Source organism: Leptonychotes weddellii, chromosome 5 (genome assembly GCF_054177405.1).
Source record: "Leptonychotes weddellii isolate Sample4059 chromosome 5, ASM5417740v2, whole genome shotgun sequence".
Classification (NCBI taxonomy): domain Eukaryota; kingdom Metazoa; phylum Chordata; class Mammalia; order Carnivora; family Phocidae; genus Leptonychotes; species Leptonychotes weddellii.
This window is the reverse complement of record NC_138373.1, coordinates 86426861-86437418: the sequence shown is the minus strand read 5'-3', so window position 1 is coordinate 86437418 and position 10558 is coordinate 86426861. Positions and strand designations below refer to the sequence as shown.

General features: G+C 36.7%; 1 long non-coding RNA gene across 1 annotated transcript in view; it reads right to left on the bottom strand.

The window, feature by feature from the left end:
- The window catches only part of LOC145721383 (uncharacterized), a 155182-nt gene extending 149757 nt beyond the window's left edge, over positions 1–5425 (bottom strand). Inside the window, exon 1 of the long non-coding RNA XR_014145036.1 lies at positions 5301–5425. This is a non-coding gene — a long non-coding RNA (uncharacterized LOC145721383). The remainder of the gene's footprint in view (positions 1–5300) is intronic.
- Between the last annotated feature and the right edge of the window lie 5133 nt (positions 5426–10558).

Below are 10558 nucleotides of genomic sequence, written 5' to 3'. Positions count from 1 at the left end.
TTTTTTGGTCAAGAGTAGTCACATGTTTCTCAGTAAACATGTGGTATTCAGGATCAGGAGCATACCCTCCTGCCCTGGGACATAGTGACTACCTGGTACATTTGAGTCTAACACACTAAACTTTCCCACTTAGCAGATCATGGTCATGATGCTTTCAAACCACACAGAGGACTCCTGTCTCAAAAAAAGAGGGACATCCATTTCCTCTGGAATTTGGTAGATATTCCAGAAGATCCAGTAGAGGCCGATTTGATTTTCAGTTCATGAGAAATTTTATATCGTAAGTCTTAACCAAATTAACACACTCTAAAGCATTTCCTATAACAAATATATTTTATAGGTTTTACTTTAACCTTTATTGTTAAATCCACAGGAAAATATGATAAGGCAAAATAGTGATATTCCATAAGTCTACCTTATGGAGAAAATACTTTTGTTTTTATGACCTCTGTCTAGACAGCTATAAGTTTCTCAGTTGCTGAACTTCCTTATCCTCTTGATATAAAATACTTCTAAAGTAGCATTTTTATATGTCGCAAAATGACTTGTTACTGGTGTGGGTAGAGCAACTTGCTTCATAATTCAGGTAAGAGTATATTCTAAATAAAACAATATACTTTATTATTCTAACTCTGTTTATTCCCTCATATTTACCATTTTCCTTTTTAAAAAGGCATGACTTAAAGTAGATGTATTCCAAATATTCAGTTAAATGTGTGTTTCCTCTATAGGGAATAATAAAATTAATAAAATTTAATGCTGTGGTCTTCTGTCAAATGCTTTGGTGAAGTGTTATAAAATAATGCATAAATGACCTTTTAGGATAACATAACCAGCAGAATCTGGGAGGCAGACTAATGTAGTACTATTTTGCGCAAAATGTACTTCACATAATTCTAGTTCTGTGGAGTGTTAATAGATATGATTTGCTGAGGTAGGGGAAAGTGCTGAGGTCAAAAAAGTTTAGAAAACATCGTATTAAACAAGTTCTTTACTATAGGACTTTTAACATGCTGTTGGATATCATGAATCTTAAAGAGAGGGAGATAGCCTACAGCATTTCTTAGATTGATTTGACCACAGAACATTTTTTTTCCAAGTCACCTTACAGTACTACAATAATAATGGGAAGAGAAGAGGGGCAGGCCAGGGAAAGGAGGTGGGCACATGTTCTGTTGGCATGGAAAGTTTAACCTGTACTGAAATTCTGACTCTGTTACACATAAATTGGATAATGTTAGGCAAGTGGTCTGCTCTAAGCTTCATCTTAATCTTTAAAATAAAGATGAAAATATCTAATTTGCCTGGTTTTCATAGGGATTACAAATAATTTAGATGAGTTTTGTTTTAGGTTGTAACGTAAAATGCTGTAGCAGATGATAATTATCACTATAACAAGTAGGGGAAATTGAAAAACTAAACAAACAAACAAACAAACAAAAAAACCCACAAAACTTTAGAAGTCTAAAGGAATTAAATTCCAGATAGGGAAGAGTCATTTCCTCCCTGGTAGCATTTGCTGAGCTTCGGATAGGTAGATGATTGAGTTTGCCATGAGAAGAGGAACACTTTTTCTGAGTGAAAAGTCAATCTAACAGAGTCTAAAATAGCCATATGAGCATGAGTGATATCTTAGAGTCTAGAGGACCCCCCCAAAAGAATAAGCAGTGCTCCCCACCTATCAGTCTTTACCTAAGCTTTTGATAAATGATGGGCAGTTTGTGAAGCTGGGGCACAAGGTTGAAAAGGTAAAGAGAGATCTCCATAGTCCCAACATGATTAAATCCCAAAGAGAGAGGGAACAGCTGTATTAAACACAGAACAGATCTCATTCTCAATACATTTGAAATCAGATGGGAACTACAGCAAGCTAAAACTGTAACTCATGCCCATCCCAATTCAATTCCTGACAGAACTGAAGTGAACAGCCCCTCAACCTTGCTGCCTGATATAGGAAAAAGTGTGCCCTACCTGGAGAGAAATATCTCTCTGTCAGTATCTAAGATCTCTTTATACAATGTCCAGTATAAAATTTTAAAAATCAAGAATAAAAAAAGACATGCAGAGGAACAGGAAAATGTGACTTGCAATCAAGAAAATAATAGAAGCAAATGTATAGATGTTTCAAAGGTTGGAATTAACTGATATATCAAAATAACTATTATAAATATATTAAATAAAATAGAGGAAAGGAGGGACAAAATGGATAAAAATATGAAGAATTTAAGCAGAGAAATGGAATCTCTACAAAGTACCAAATGAACTTGCTAGAACTATACAGTTAGGAAATTATAATTTTATGGAATGAGTCAGTGAATCCCAAGACAGCTCAAAATAAATTATTCAAACTGAAGCATGGGTAGGAAAAGGAATTTTTAAAAAAGAAAAAGATACTGTCAAATGGTCTAACATATGTGTGATTAGAGTCCTGGAAGAAGAGGAGAAAAAGAACAGGGAAAATAAATATTTGAAAAGATACTGTCTATGAGTTACCCAAAGCTGATGAAAGACCACCACAGATTCAAAAAGCTCAGTGAATCCCAAATAGGATAAATACAAAGAAAAAACTCCTAAGAACAGTAGCTTAAGACTAAAGATAGAAGAAAATTTTTAAAGTAGCCAGAGAAAAATGACACATCTTCAAGGGAACAATTATATGATTGGTGAAAGCCAAAAGACAATTAAATGACACCTTTTAAGTGCTGGAAAAAAGTAAAAGAAAACTGCCAACCCAGAATTCTTTACCCAGTAAAAATATCTTTCAGAAGTGAAGGTGAAATAAAGACATTTTCAAACAAACCAAAACTGAGGGAATTTTTCATCAGCATAGCTACAATATAAAAAATGCTAAAAGTTCTTCAGCATGAAAGGAAATTATCCCAAATGGAAATGTGGAATTGTTTTTAAAAAGAACAAAGAGGTCCAGATATGGATAAATGTAAAGGACTAATTCTTTTAAAGCTTTTTAGACTAGTGATTATTTAAAGCAACAAAATGATAAAAACAATAACATATAGTAAAGTTTATAATATAGGTAGAAGTAAAATACAAGGTAAAGAGAGAAAAAAAAAAAAGGCCATTATAAACTTTTAGAGATTTTTTTACATTGTTCATTAAATGGTAAAATAGTCCTCAAAGACTGTAGTAAGTTAAGGACGCATATTATAATCTCTAGAACAATGATTTCCAAAATATAGTCCCCAGACCAGTTATATCTGCATCACTTAGAAACTCGTTAGAAGTGCAGTCTTGATTTATATCCCAGATCTACAAATCAGAAACTCTCAGTGTTGAGCCCAGCAATCAGTGTGTCAAAAAGGCTTCCAGATGATTTTAATGAAACTAAAGCTTGAGCACCTCTGTGCCAGATTTGGAAAGAGAGGTGAGAGGAAAATCTTCCCAGTGGTAGAGCTGTGAGCAGTATAACTGGTCATTCACTTGGGTGGAAGATGAAGTGACCCAAGGTGAGAGTATATATAAATTCTTGGCCAGTGGCCAATAACTTGATTATCTGGTTAGAAAACTGAAAGGAAAAGAACTGGAAGATCAGAGACAAGGAGGTCTGTGAATAGACATACAAAGATGACAGCATGAATTGTGAGACTTGTGTATTACATGTGGATGCTGACTAGAAAGCATCTACCACGGAAAAAGCCCTTAACAAAGCCAAGGAAACAAATGACTAGCAACTTGACCTTATAGCCAGTCTTGTCATCAGTCACCCAGAGAAGGTATGATGGACACATGAACACAGTGGACATAGTAGGAGAAACAGAATCTATGTATGAGCCCAAGAGCATAGACCCTGCTTACCAATGCCAAATAACTACTGCTGACTTTGAATATCTAACTTGTCAGCAACAGAGACAAACACTGAACTCCCAGTATGGCATCATTCCTTGGAGAAATCAACCAGCCTCTTAGTAGCAAGTTGGCTACATGGATCCTCTCCACCTTGAAAAGGCCAGCCATTCACCTTCACAGGGATAGATACATAATTTCACATATATGTTTGCCTTTCCTGTCTGCAGAGCCTCCATCAGCACCACTATCAAGGGCTTGTGGAGTGCCTCAACCATAGGCCTGAAAATCCACGCAACAAGGCGTCCAACTGGGATACCTACTTCATCATGAAGGCGATGAGGAAGGGAGCCCATGACTGTGGGAACCACAGATCATTTCACATACTGTACTATCTAGAGGTGGTTGGCTTCATAGACTGCTGGAATGGCCTACTCTTAGGTAACAAAAGATCTTTTGTCATTTTTACTCATTCAAATGGTATATTTTCCCATGAGAATGCAAGAAGCAGAGAGTACTGACATGCAGAGAGAACAGAATGAAGTAATGACAGAGAGAGAAGCAGACACAAGAGACTGAGTGTGTCCTGACAAATCTCTAGTTTCCAGATCTCATGTTAGCCACAGCCCATGAGCCATCTCTGTTTCCTGACAATAAATTCCCCCACACCCTCCTGCTTTTTCTGCATAAGCATTCCTGATTTGATTTCTATTACTTGCAAGTAAAGGATATTGTCTAATACAATAAATTCCAAAGAGGCAAATTTTCTCTTCACATGAAGAACATCCAATAAATAATATAGCTATACCCAAATGGAAAGAACTTCTCTTATCATTTTTAGATGTAGACAGCCCATCAGTATATAAAAGAGACTTCATCTATTATAACAAATAGTTCCCTTCCCACTCCAAGATCCCCTGACAAATATCAGAAAAGTATGATTTGGAAAATAGAAATGTTTCATGATTTAGGAAATAAAAAATAATGAGTCTCCAAGTGCTCAATAACATTCCAAAAGAGGATGTGCAAGAATGTATGATATTATGGGGGGGGAGGGGAGGCAGATTCTAGATTTAGAATTTGTTAGAAATCCAGAACAAAACTTTGCGATGATTTATCTTTTATTAAATTAATGCACCCCCAAAAAGTCTAGAAGTTAAGTATCTAGGGTGTGAAATATAAGAACAAAATAGCGAAAAGGTAGCCTTTGAATGTACATTATTTTTTACTGGCTGAAATGAAAATTGAAAAAGGTCTCAGAATAAATTTAGGCAAGATTCTTTTTGTTTTTGCTTTCCCTTCATATCACCGCCAACAATGCCCTCTAGTGGTGAATTAAGTAGGCACTGAAGAATGGAAAAGATGAAACCTAATTAAACAGGCCCGTTAAACTCATTGGTAAGATTTTCATGAAAATATGAACTTTTACACTTCCAGTTGGTAACTGAATGTTATATTTGGCAAGAAAATGAATCTTTACAAAGTATCACAGCATATACCTTAAAGCACAAGCATTTCAGAGCCAATTTTCTCCTGCGTTTTCCTGAACATACGCCAAGCAGCACATGAAAATAGCCATCTGTAATGTCTTATGGGGGCACTTCTGGGTCACAACTTCCACTGTGTACCTTAAAAGAAAGTAAAATGTACTTTTATTGAGGATGAAATCAATCTCCCAAAGACTTCTGCTTTTAAACCCAATTACCTTCAAGAATTATAGCTTCAGATAACAATAATGACTCTTTACCACTTTCAAGATTGTATCTGAATTTTGAACTCATCAACCAGACAAAGTTCCTTTGCTTGAAAAATCTTCAAACTACAGCTCTGAACCACTGGGGTAAGCCAGTCAAAACAACAGTTACAGTTACAGGAATGAAATTTCTCCAACCTGGCTCAGCAAAGAGCTTCCCAAAGGAACTTCCACTGAAGGAAAAGAAAGAAGACAATGTACACTGCTCACTGCTCTCTAATTCAAACCAGCCAATTGCTGGCTCTAGTCTCTGGCTCAAGACTCCTTTTTCTCTGCATATTGTTATCTTTTCTTTCCCCACCAAGCCTCCTTCCCTCAGACTTTCTACCCATCCTACATTCCCTTCAGCAACTGATTCTGTGTGTGATTTTGAGAGACACTTAGACCCTTTTGTGATAACTATATTTGCATGAGAATATTTGCTGAGTGACTTTGACTAAGGCATCAACCTACTACTCTGTTCTGGGATTTCATCTATTTAAATAGAAAGAAACACATCCACAGATAGCTCTGCCATGAGTAGACAAGGGACATTAATATTAATATTAATTCCCTTAGAAAGACTGAGATGGCTACATTTCCTGTTTTTGCATTGCTAACATGGAATCCAAACACGAAGTAACATGTCTTTGAGGAACTCTTGCCTTCATCAATCTTAGACAAAATTTCATGAGGCAATCTGAACTTCAATAGCATTTTCTCCATTATCATTTCTGGTGTACCAGAAATACTTCTGCTTTTGGAGTCAGATAATAGCCTAGATGTAGATCCCACCATTGCCACTGACTTGGCTGTGTTGTTCAGCAAGTCATTTATATAAACCTGTTAAGGTGTTTTGTGGGAACTCACAGAATAATTACTTGACAATTTCACCTACACTTAGCACTAGGCCAAATGAAAAAACAACGTATATATTCCAAGATGGCAGCATATAGCACTTGTGTTTCTCAACGTATGCCTTCTAGAATAATCGCTAACTTATTTGATCATGATACTCTTCTTTTTTTTCACAGAGCATTTCAGAAAACCAGGGTATCAAAAAAAAAAATCTCTTTAGGATATGGTAGGATAGGGTGTTCTCTGGATTTTTCAAATTCAAATTGCATTCTTTAAATTTCCTCAGTTGTGTTAGCCACATTTCAAATGCTCAATGGCCACATGTGGCAATGGCTACCATATTGGACAGTGCAGAATTGATCATTCCATTACTGCAAAGCATCCTACTGGACAACAATAGTCTAGAGTTTTCCTCATAATCTCATAATCATAATCAAACTCCAGCCCTTAAAAACCCTCACAAAAAAATAGTAACTTCAAAATAGAGAAAACTGTTAAGCAACATCTTAACCAAGTGACCAAAGATAACAACCCTGTAATGGTGCAAATAGACATCATGTATCTCCTGTCGTGTACATTAAAAAAAAAAAAACCTCACGTGTGGCATTTCTGCCAATAATAGCTAACTTTAAACATTAGGAAACATCAAACACACAAATTTAAGGATATCACACAAAGTAACTGCTCTGTACTCTTTAAAACGTCAAGGTCATAAACAACAAAGAAAGGCAAAAGAATTGTACCAGATTAAAAGAGAATAAAGAGACAAGACAACTAAATTCAATACGTGATTCTTGAATAGATCCTTGATCAGGGAAAAGAATGACTATAAAGGAAATTATTGGGGCAACTGATGAAATTTGAATATTGACTATGGGTTAGATAATAGTATTATAAGAATGCTAAGTTTCTTGATTTTGATTATAGAGTAGTCATATAAGAGAAAGTCCTTCATCTTAAGAAATACTACATTAAAATATTTAAGAGCAAAGAAGCACTCTCTACTTTCCAAATAAGATGGAGAAAGCATACCTCACACTGCCTCTCCTACTGAATGCCACTTAAAACCCTTGGAGACCATGTACAGAGCAGCTACCTGAGGACTTTGAAAAGGAAATGGTAGCGAGTTTATTGGGGAAGACAAACAGATCTCTGAGAACCACTAAACTGGGAGTGAGTTTCCCTTTTCTTTAAATCTACTTTCTCCCAGCCTGGACTCAAGGGCAACCTGAAATCCAAAAGCGTATAACAAACAGGTGCCTACGGAAAGTGCTCCAAGAGAAGCCTTCTCTTTCTTGTCTGAGGAGCAGGAAATGGCCTATTATGGGTCAGAAAAATTGGGGGAAATCCTCTGGGTTTTTTTTCCCCCTCTCTTGTCCTAGCCCCTGGCACAGAAGTAACAATACCTAAGCAAATGCCTAAAACTCAGAAGGAAAGGAACCCTTCTTCCTGGCCAGAGGAACCATAGATCCAAAAGTGTGAGAGAAGTCCTGGTGCCCTTTTCTCTTTGACCTCTCGCTACTTGGTCCCAGTACCAGACACAGTTGCAGAAAGTGCATAACCAGGGAAACTAAAGTTGTAGCTGTCAGTCAAAAGACCAGGAAGGGGGTGCTTAGGAGCAGGAAAGATTCTCATGAAGAGAAGGATGTTCAAGAAAGTGATCATAAAGCTATGTATGAACTCCTGTGTCCATCTCTGAGCTGCACATGCATGGATTTGACCCTAAACAGCATACAGGAGGCACTGAGAACTGATCTACAGGGTGGACCACTACCCGAGTCTCACACTGCTCTCTGGTGTTAATATGCATGGGACAGACCCAGGTAGCAGAGCAAAAGCTTTGGAAACTGAACTGACTTTGGAATCACAGCCAACAGAAGGCAGAATAGGGAACTGCAACCAAACCTAAACTGCTTGATTGCCTGTTAAATGAATAAACGAACATTCTCCATAGGATTTAAACAAGACCTAGAGTCCTATAGCATAATATTCAAAATGTCCAGGATCAAATCCAAAATTACTCAACATATAAAGAACCAGGAAAATCTTGACATTTCTCAAGAGAAAAGACAGCCAATCAATAGCCATAAATACAGATGTTGAAATTAGACCCTTAAATAGCTGTTAAAATCATTTACTTATTAGCAAAATCAGCTTGTATTATCCTCTTACTGTTTACCATACTTCTCCTTCAAATCACTACTCAAAGCTCTAACATTCAATGATCTTTTATTTTATTTATTTATTTATTTTTAAAGATTTTATTCATTTATTTGAGAGAGAGAATGAGAGAGAGAGAGCACATGAGAGGGGGGAGGGTCAGAGGGAGAAGCAGACTCCCTGCTGAGTAGGGAGCCTGATGCGAGACTTGATCCCGGGACTCCAGGATCATGACCTGAGCCAAAGGCAGTCGCTTAACCAACTGAGTCACCCAGGTGCCCTCAATGATCTTTTATTAATTGATATACATGTTCTTGCTACTTTAACTTAAAATCTTTTATTACTTACTGGGGCACCCGGGTGGCTCAGTCAGTTAAACAGCCAACTCTTGATTTCAGCTCAGGTCATGATCTCAGGGTCATGATCTCAGGGTTGTGAGATCGAGCCCCGTGTCGGGCTCCATGATCAGCGTGGAGTCTGCTTGTCCCTCTCCCTGACCCTCCCCCAGCTCATATGTGTGCATTCTCTCTCTATCTCTATCTCAAATAAATAAAAAAAATTTCTATCACTTACTAATTATTTATCTTTTCATGTCTCCTCACCTTTCTTTTTCTATGTATGTTATCCAAATATACGTTCTTATTTGATTTTGCCTAAACAATTGAAATAGCCTCAGCTCTTTCCTTACCTCATCTTTCCACACTTCTATTCATCCTACACACAGTGGCTTCCTGAAGCACAGATTAGATCATGTTTACGACTGCCTATGAACTGGAGTTTATGCTAACCATGGGAGACAGATGTTATGGGAGTTCAGTACCTACCTTCATAAATTCAGGTCCAGAGGAAAAGACAACATGGAAACATATGATTATAATACACTGAAAAACTCCTACCACAGTTTTCTTATCTATAAAATAGAAACAATAATTGTACATACTTCCCAGAGTATGGAGAGGATTAAATGAATTATAGGTATAGCATGTAGTCTAGCATGTAGTCTAGGAGATAGTAATCATACAATAAACACTAGTCATTAATATAATTAACTGCTAAGTGCCAAGTACAGTGTTACAAGCTATGATTATTCTAATTTCAAGGGTAGTGAATTCAAGTGAATTAAATCAATTTTTCAAGCCACCCAGTGAGTTAAGGAATCTTGAACAAAGCCAAAACTCTGAAGTCTGTTTACCCAGATCTCTCATAAGGGATTATGATTTTCCAAATAAAATAAACTATGTCCTTTTAATTTATCATCCATTTCCAACATGCTTTTGAAGATGTTTCCAAGATGAATTTCAGCAGAAGATGATTCCCATTTTCTTCTCAATCATGCATTTTATACAGAAGAGCACAATGACATAATCTCCACATTCTATTTTACTATACTATGCCTTATAATTCTTGCCAGCACTCACAACTCAGACACCTTTTTCTCTTCCAATAGTCATACATATTTATTGGCATAAAATGAAATCTCTTCTTCAACAAAATGAATTAGGAATATTATATATAAAAAATAATAGCTATAATGAAAGGGCAGACAGGAAAATAAGACCCAAAACTCCTAACACCCTGAGGATTTGAAAAATAAAATGACATTATGCTTTTCTGAATCCCAAACATAATCTCTGGAGTGTCCCAAAGAAAGCCTGGAGGATATGGATAAGAATCAAAAACTATCATCCATTTCCAAACATGCCCAGAAAAATATGTTCTCCCCAAGCTGCCAAGATAAATGCAAAACAGAGGTTTTATTTTTTTTATCTCACATTATGGCTTTTCAGATGTGTCCCAGAATAATTTTAAAAATAGACAGGCTGCCCTTATAAACAGGAATGTATAAGATTCTTGCAGTGCAGGAGAGGGTGAAAACAACAGAATGCAAAGACCTTGATCCTGAGATGAGCACCACACATAACCTGCTGCGGGAGTCTGCACAACGTACTGAATCATTTTGGAATGATTCAAAGCTATGGGTTTAATGGATTCAAAGCTATGAATTTA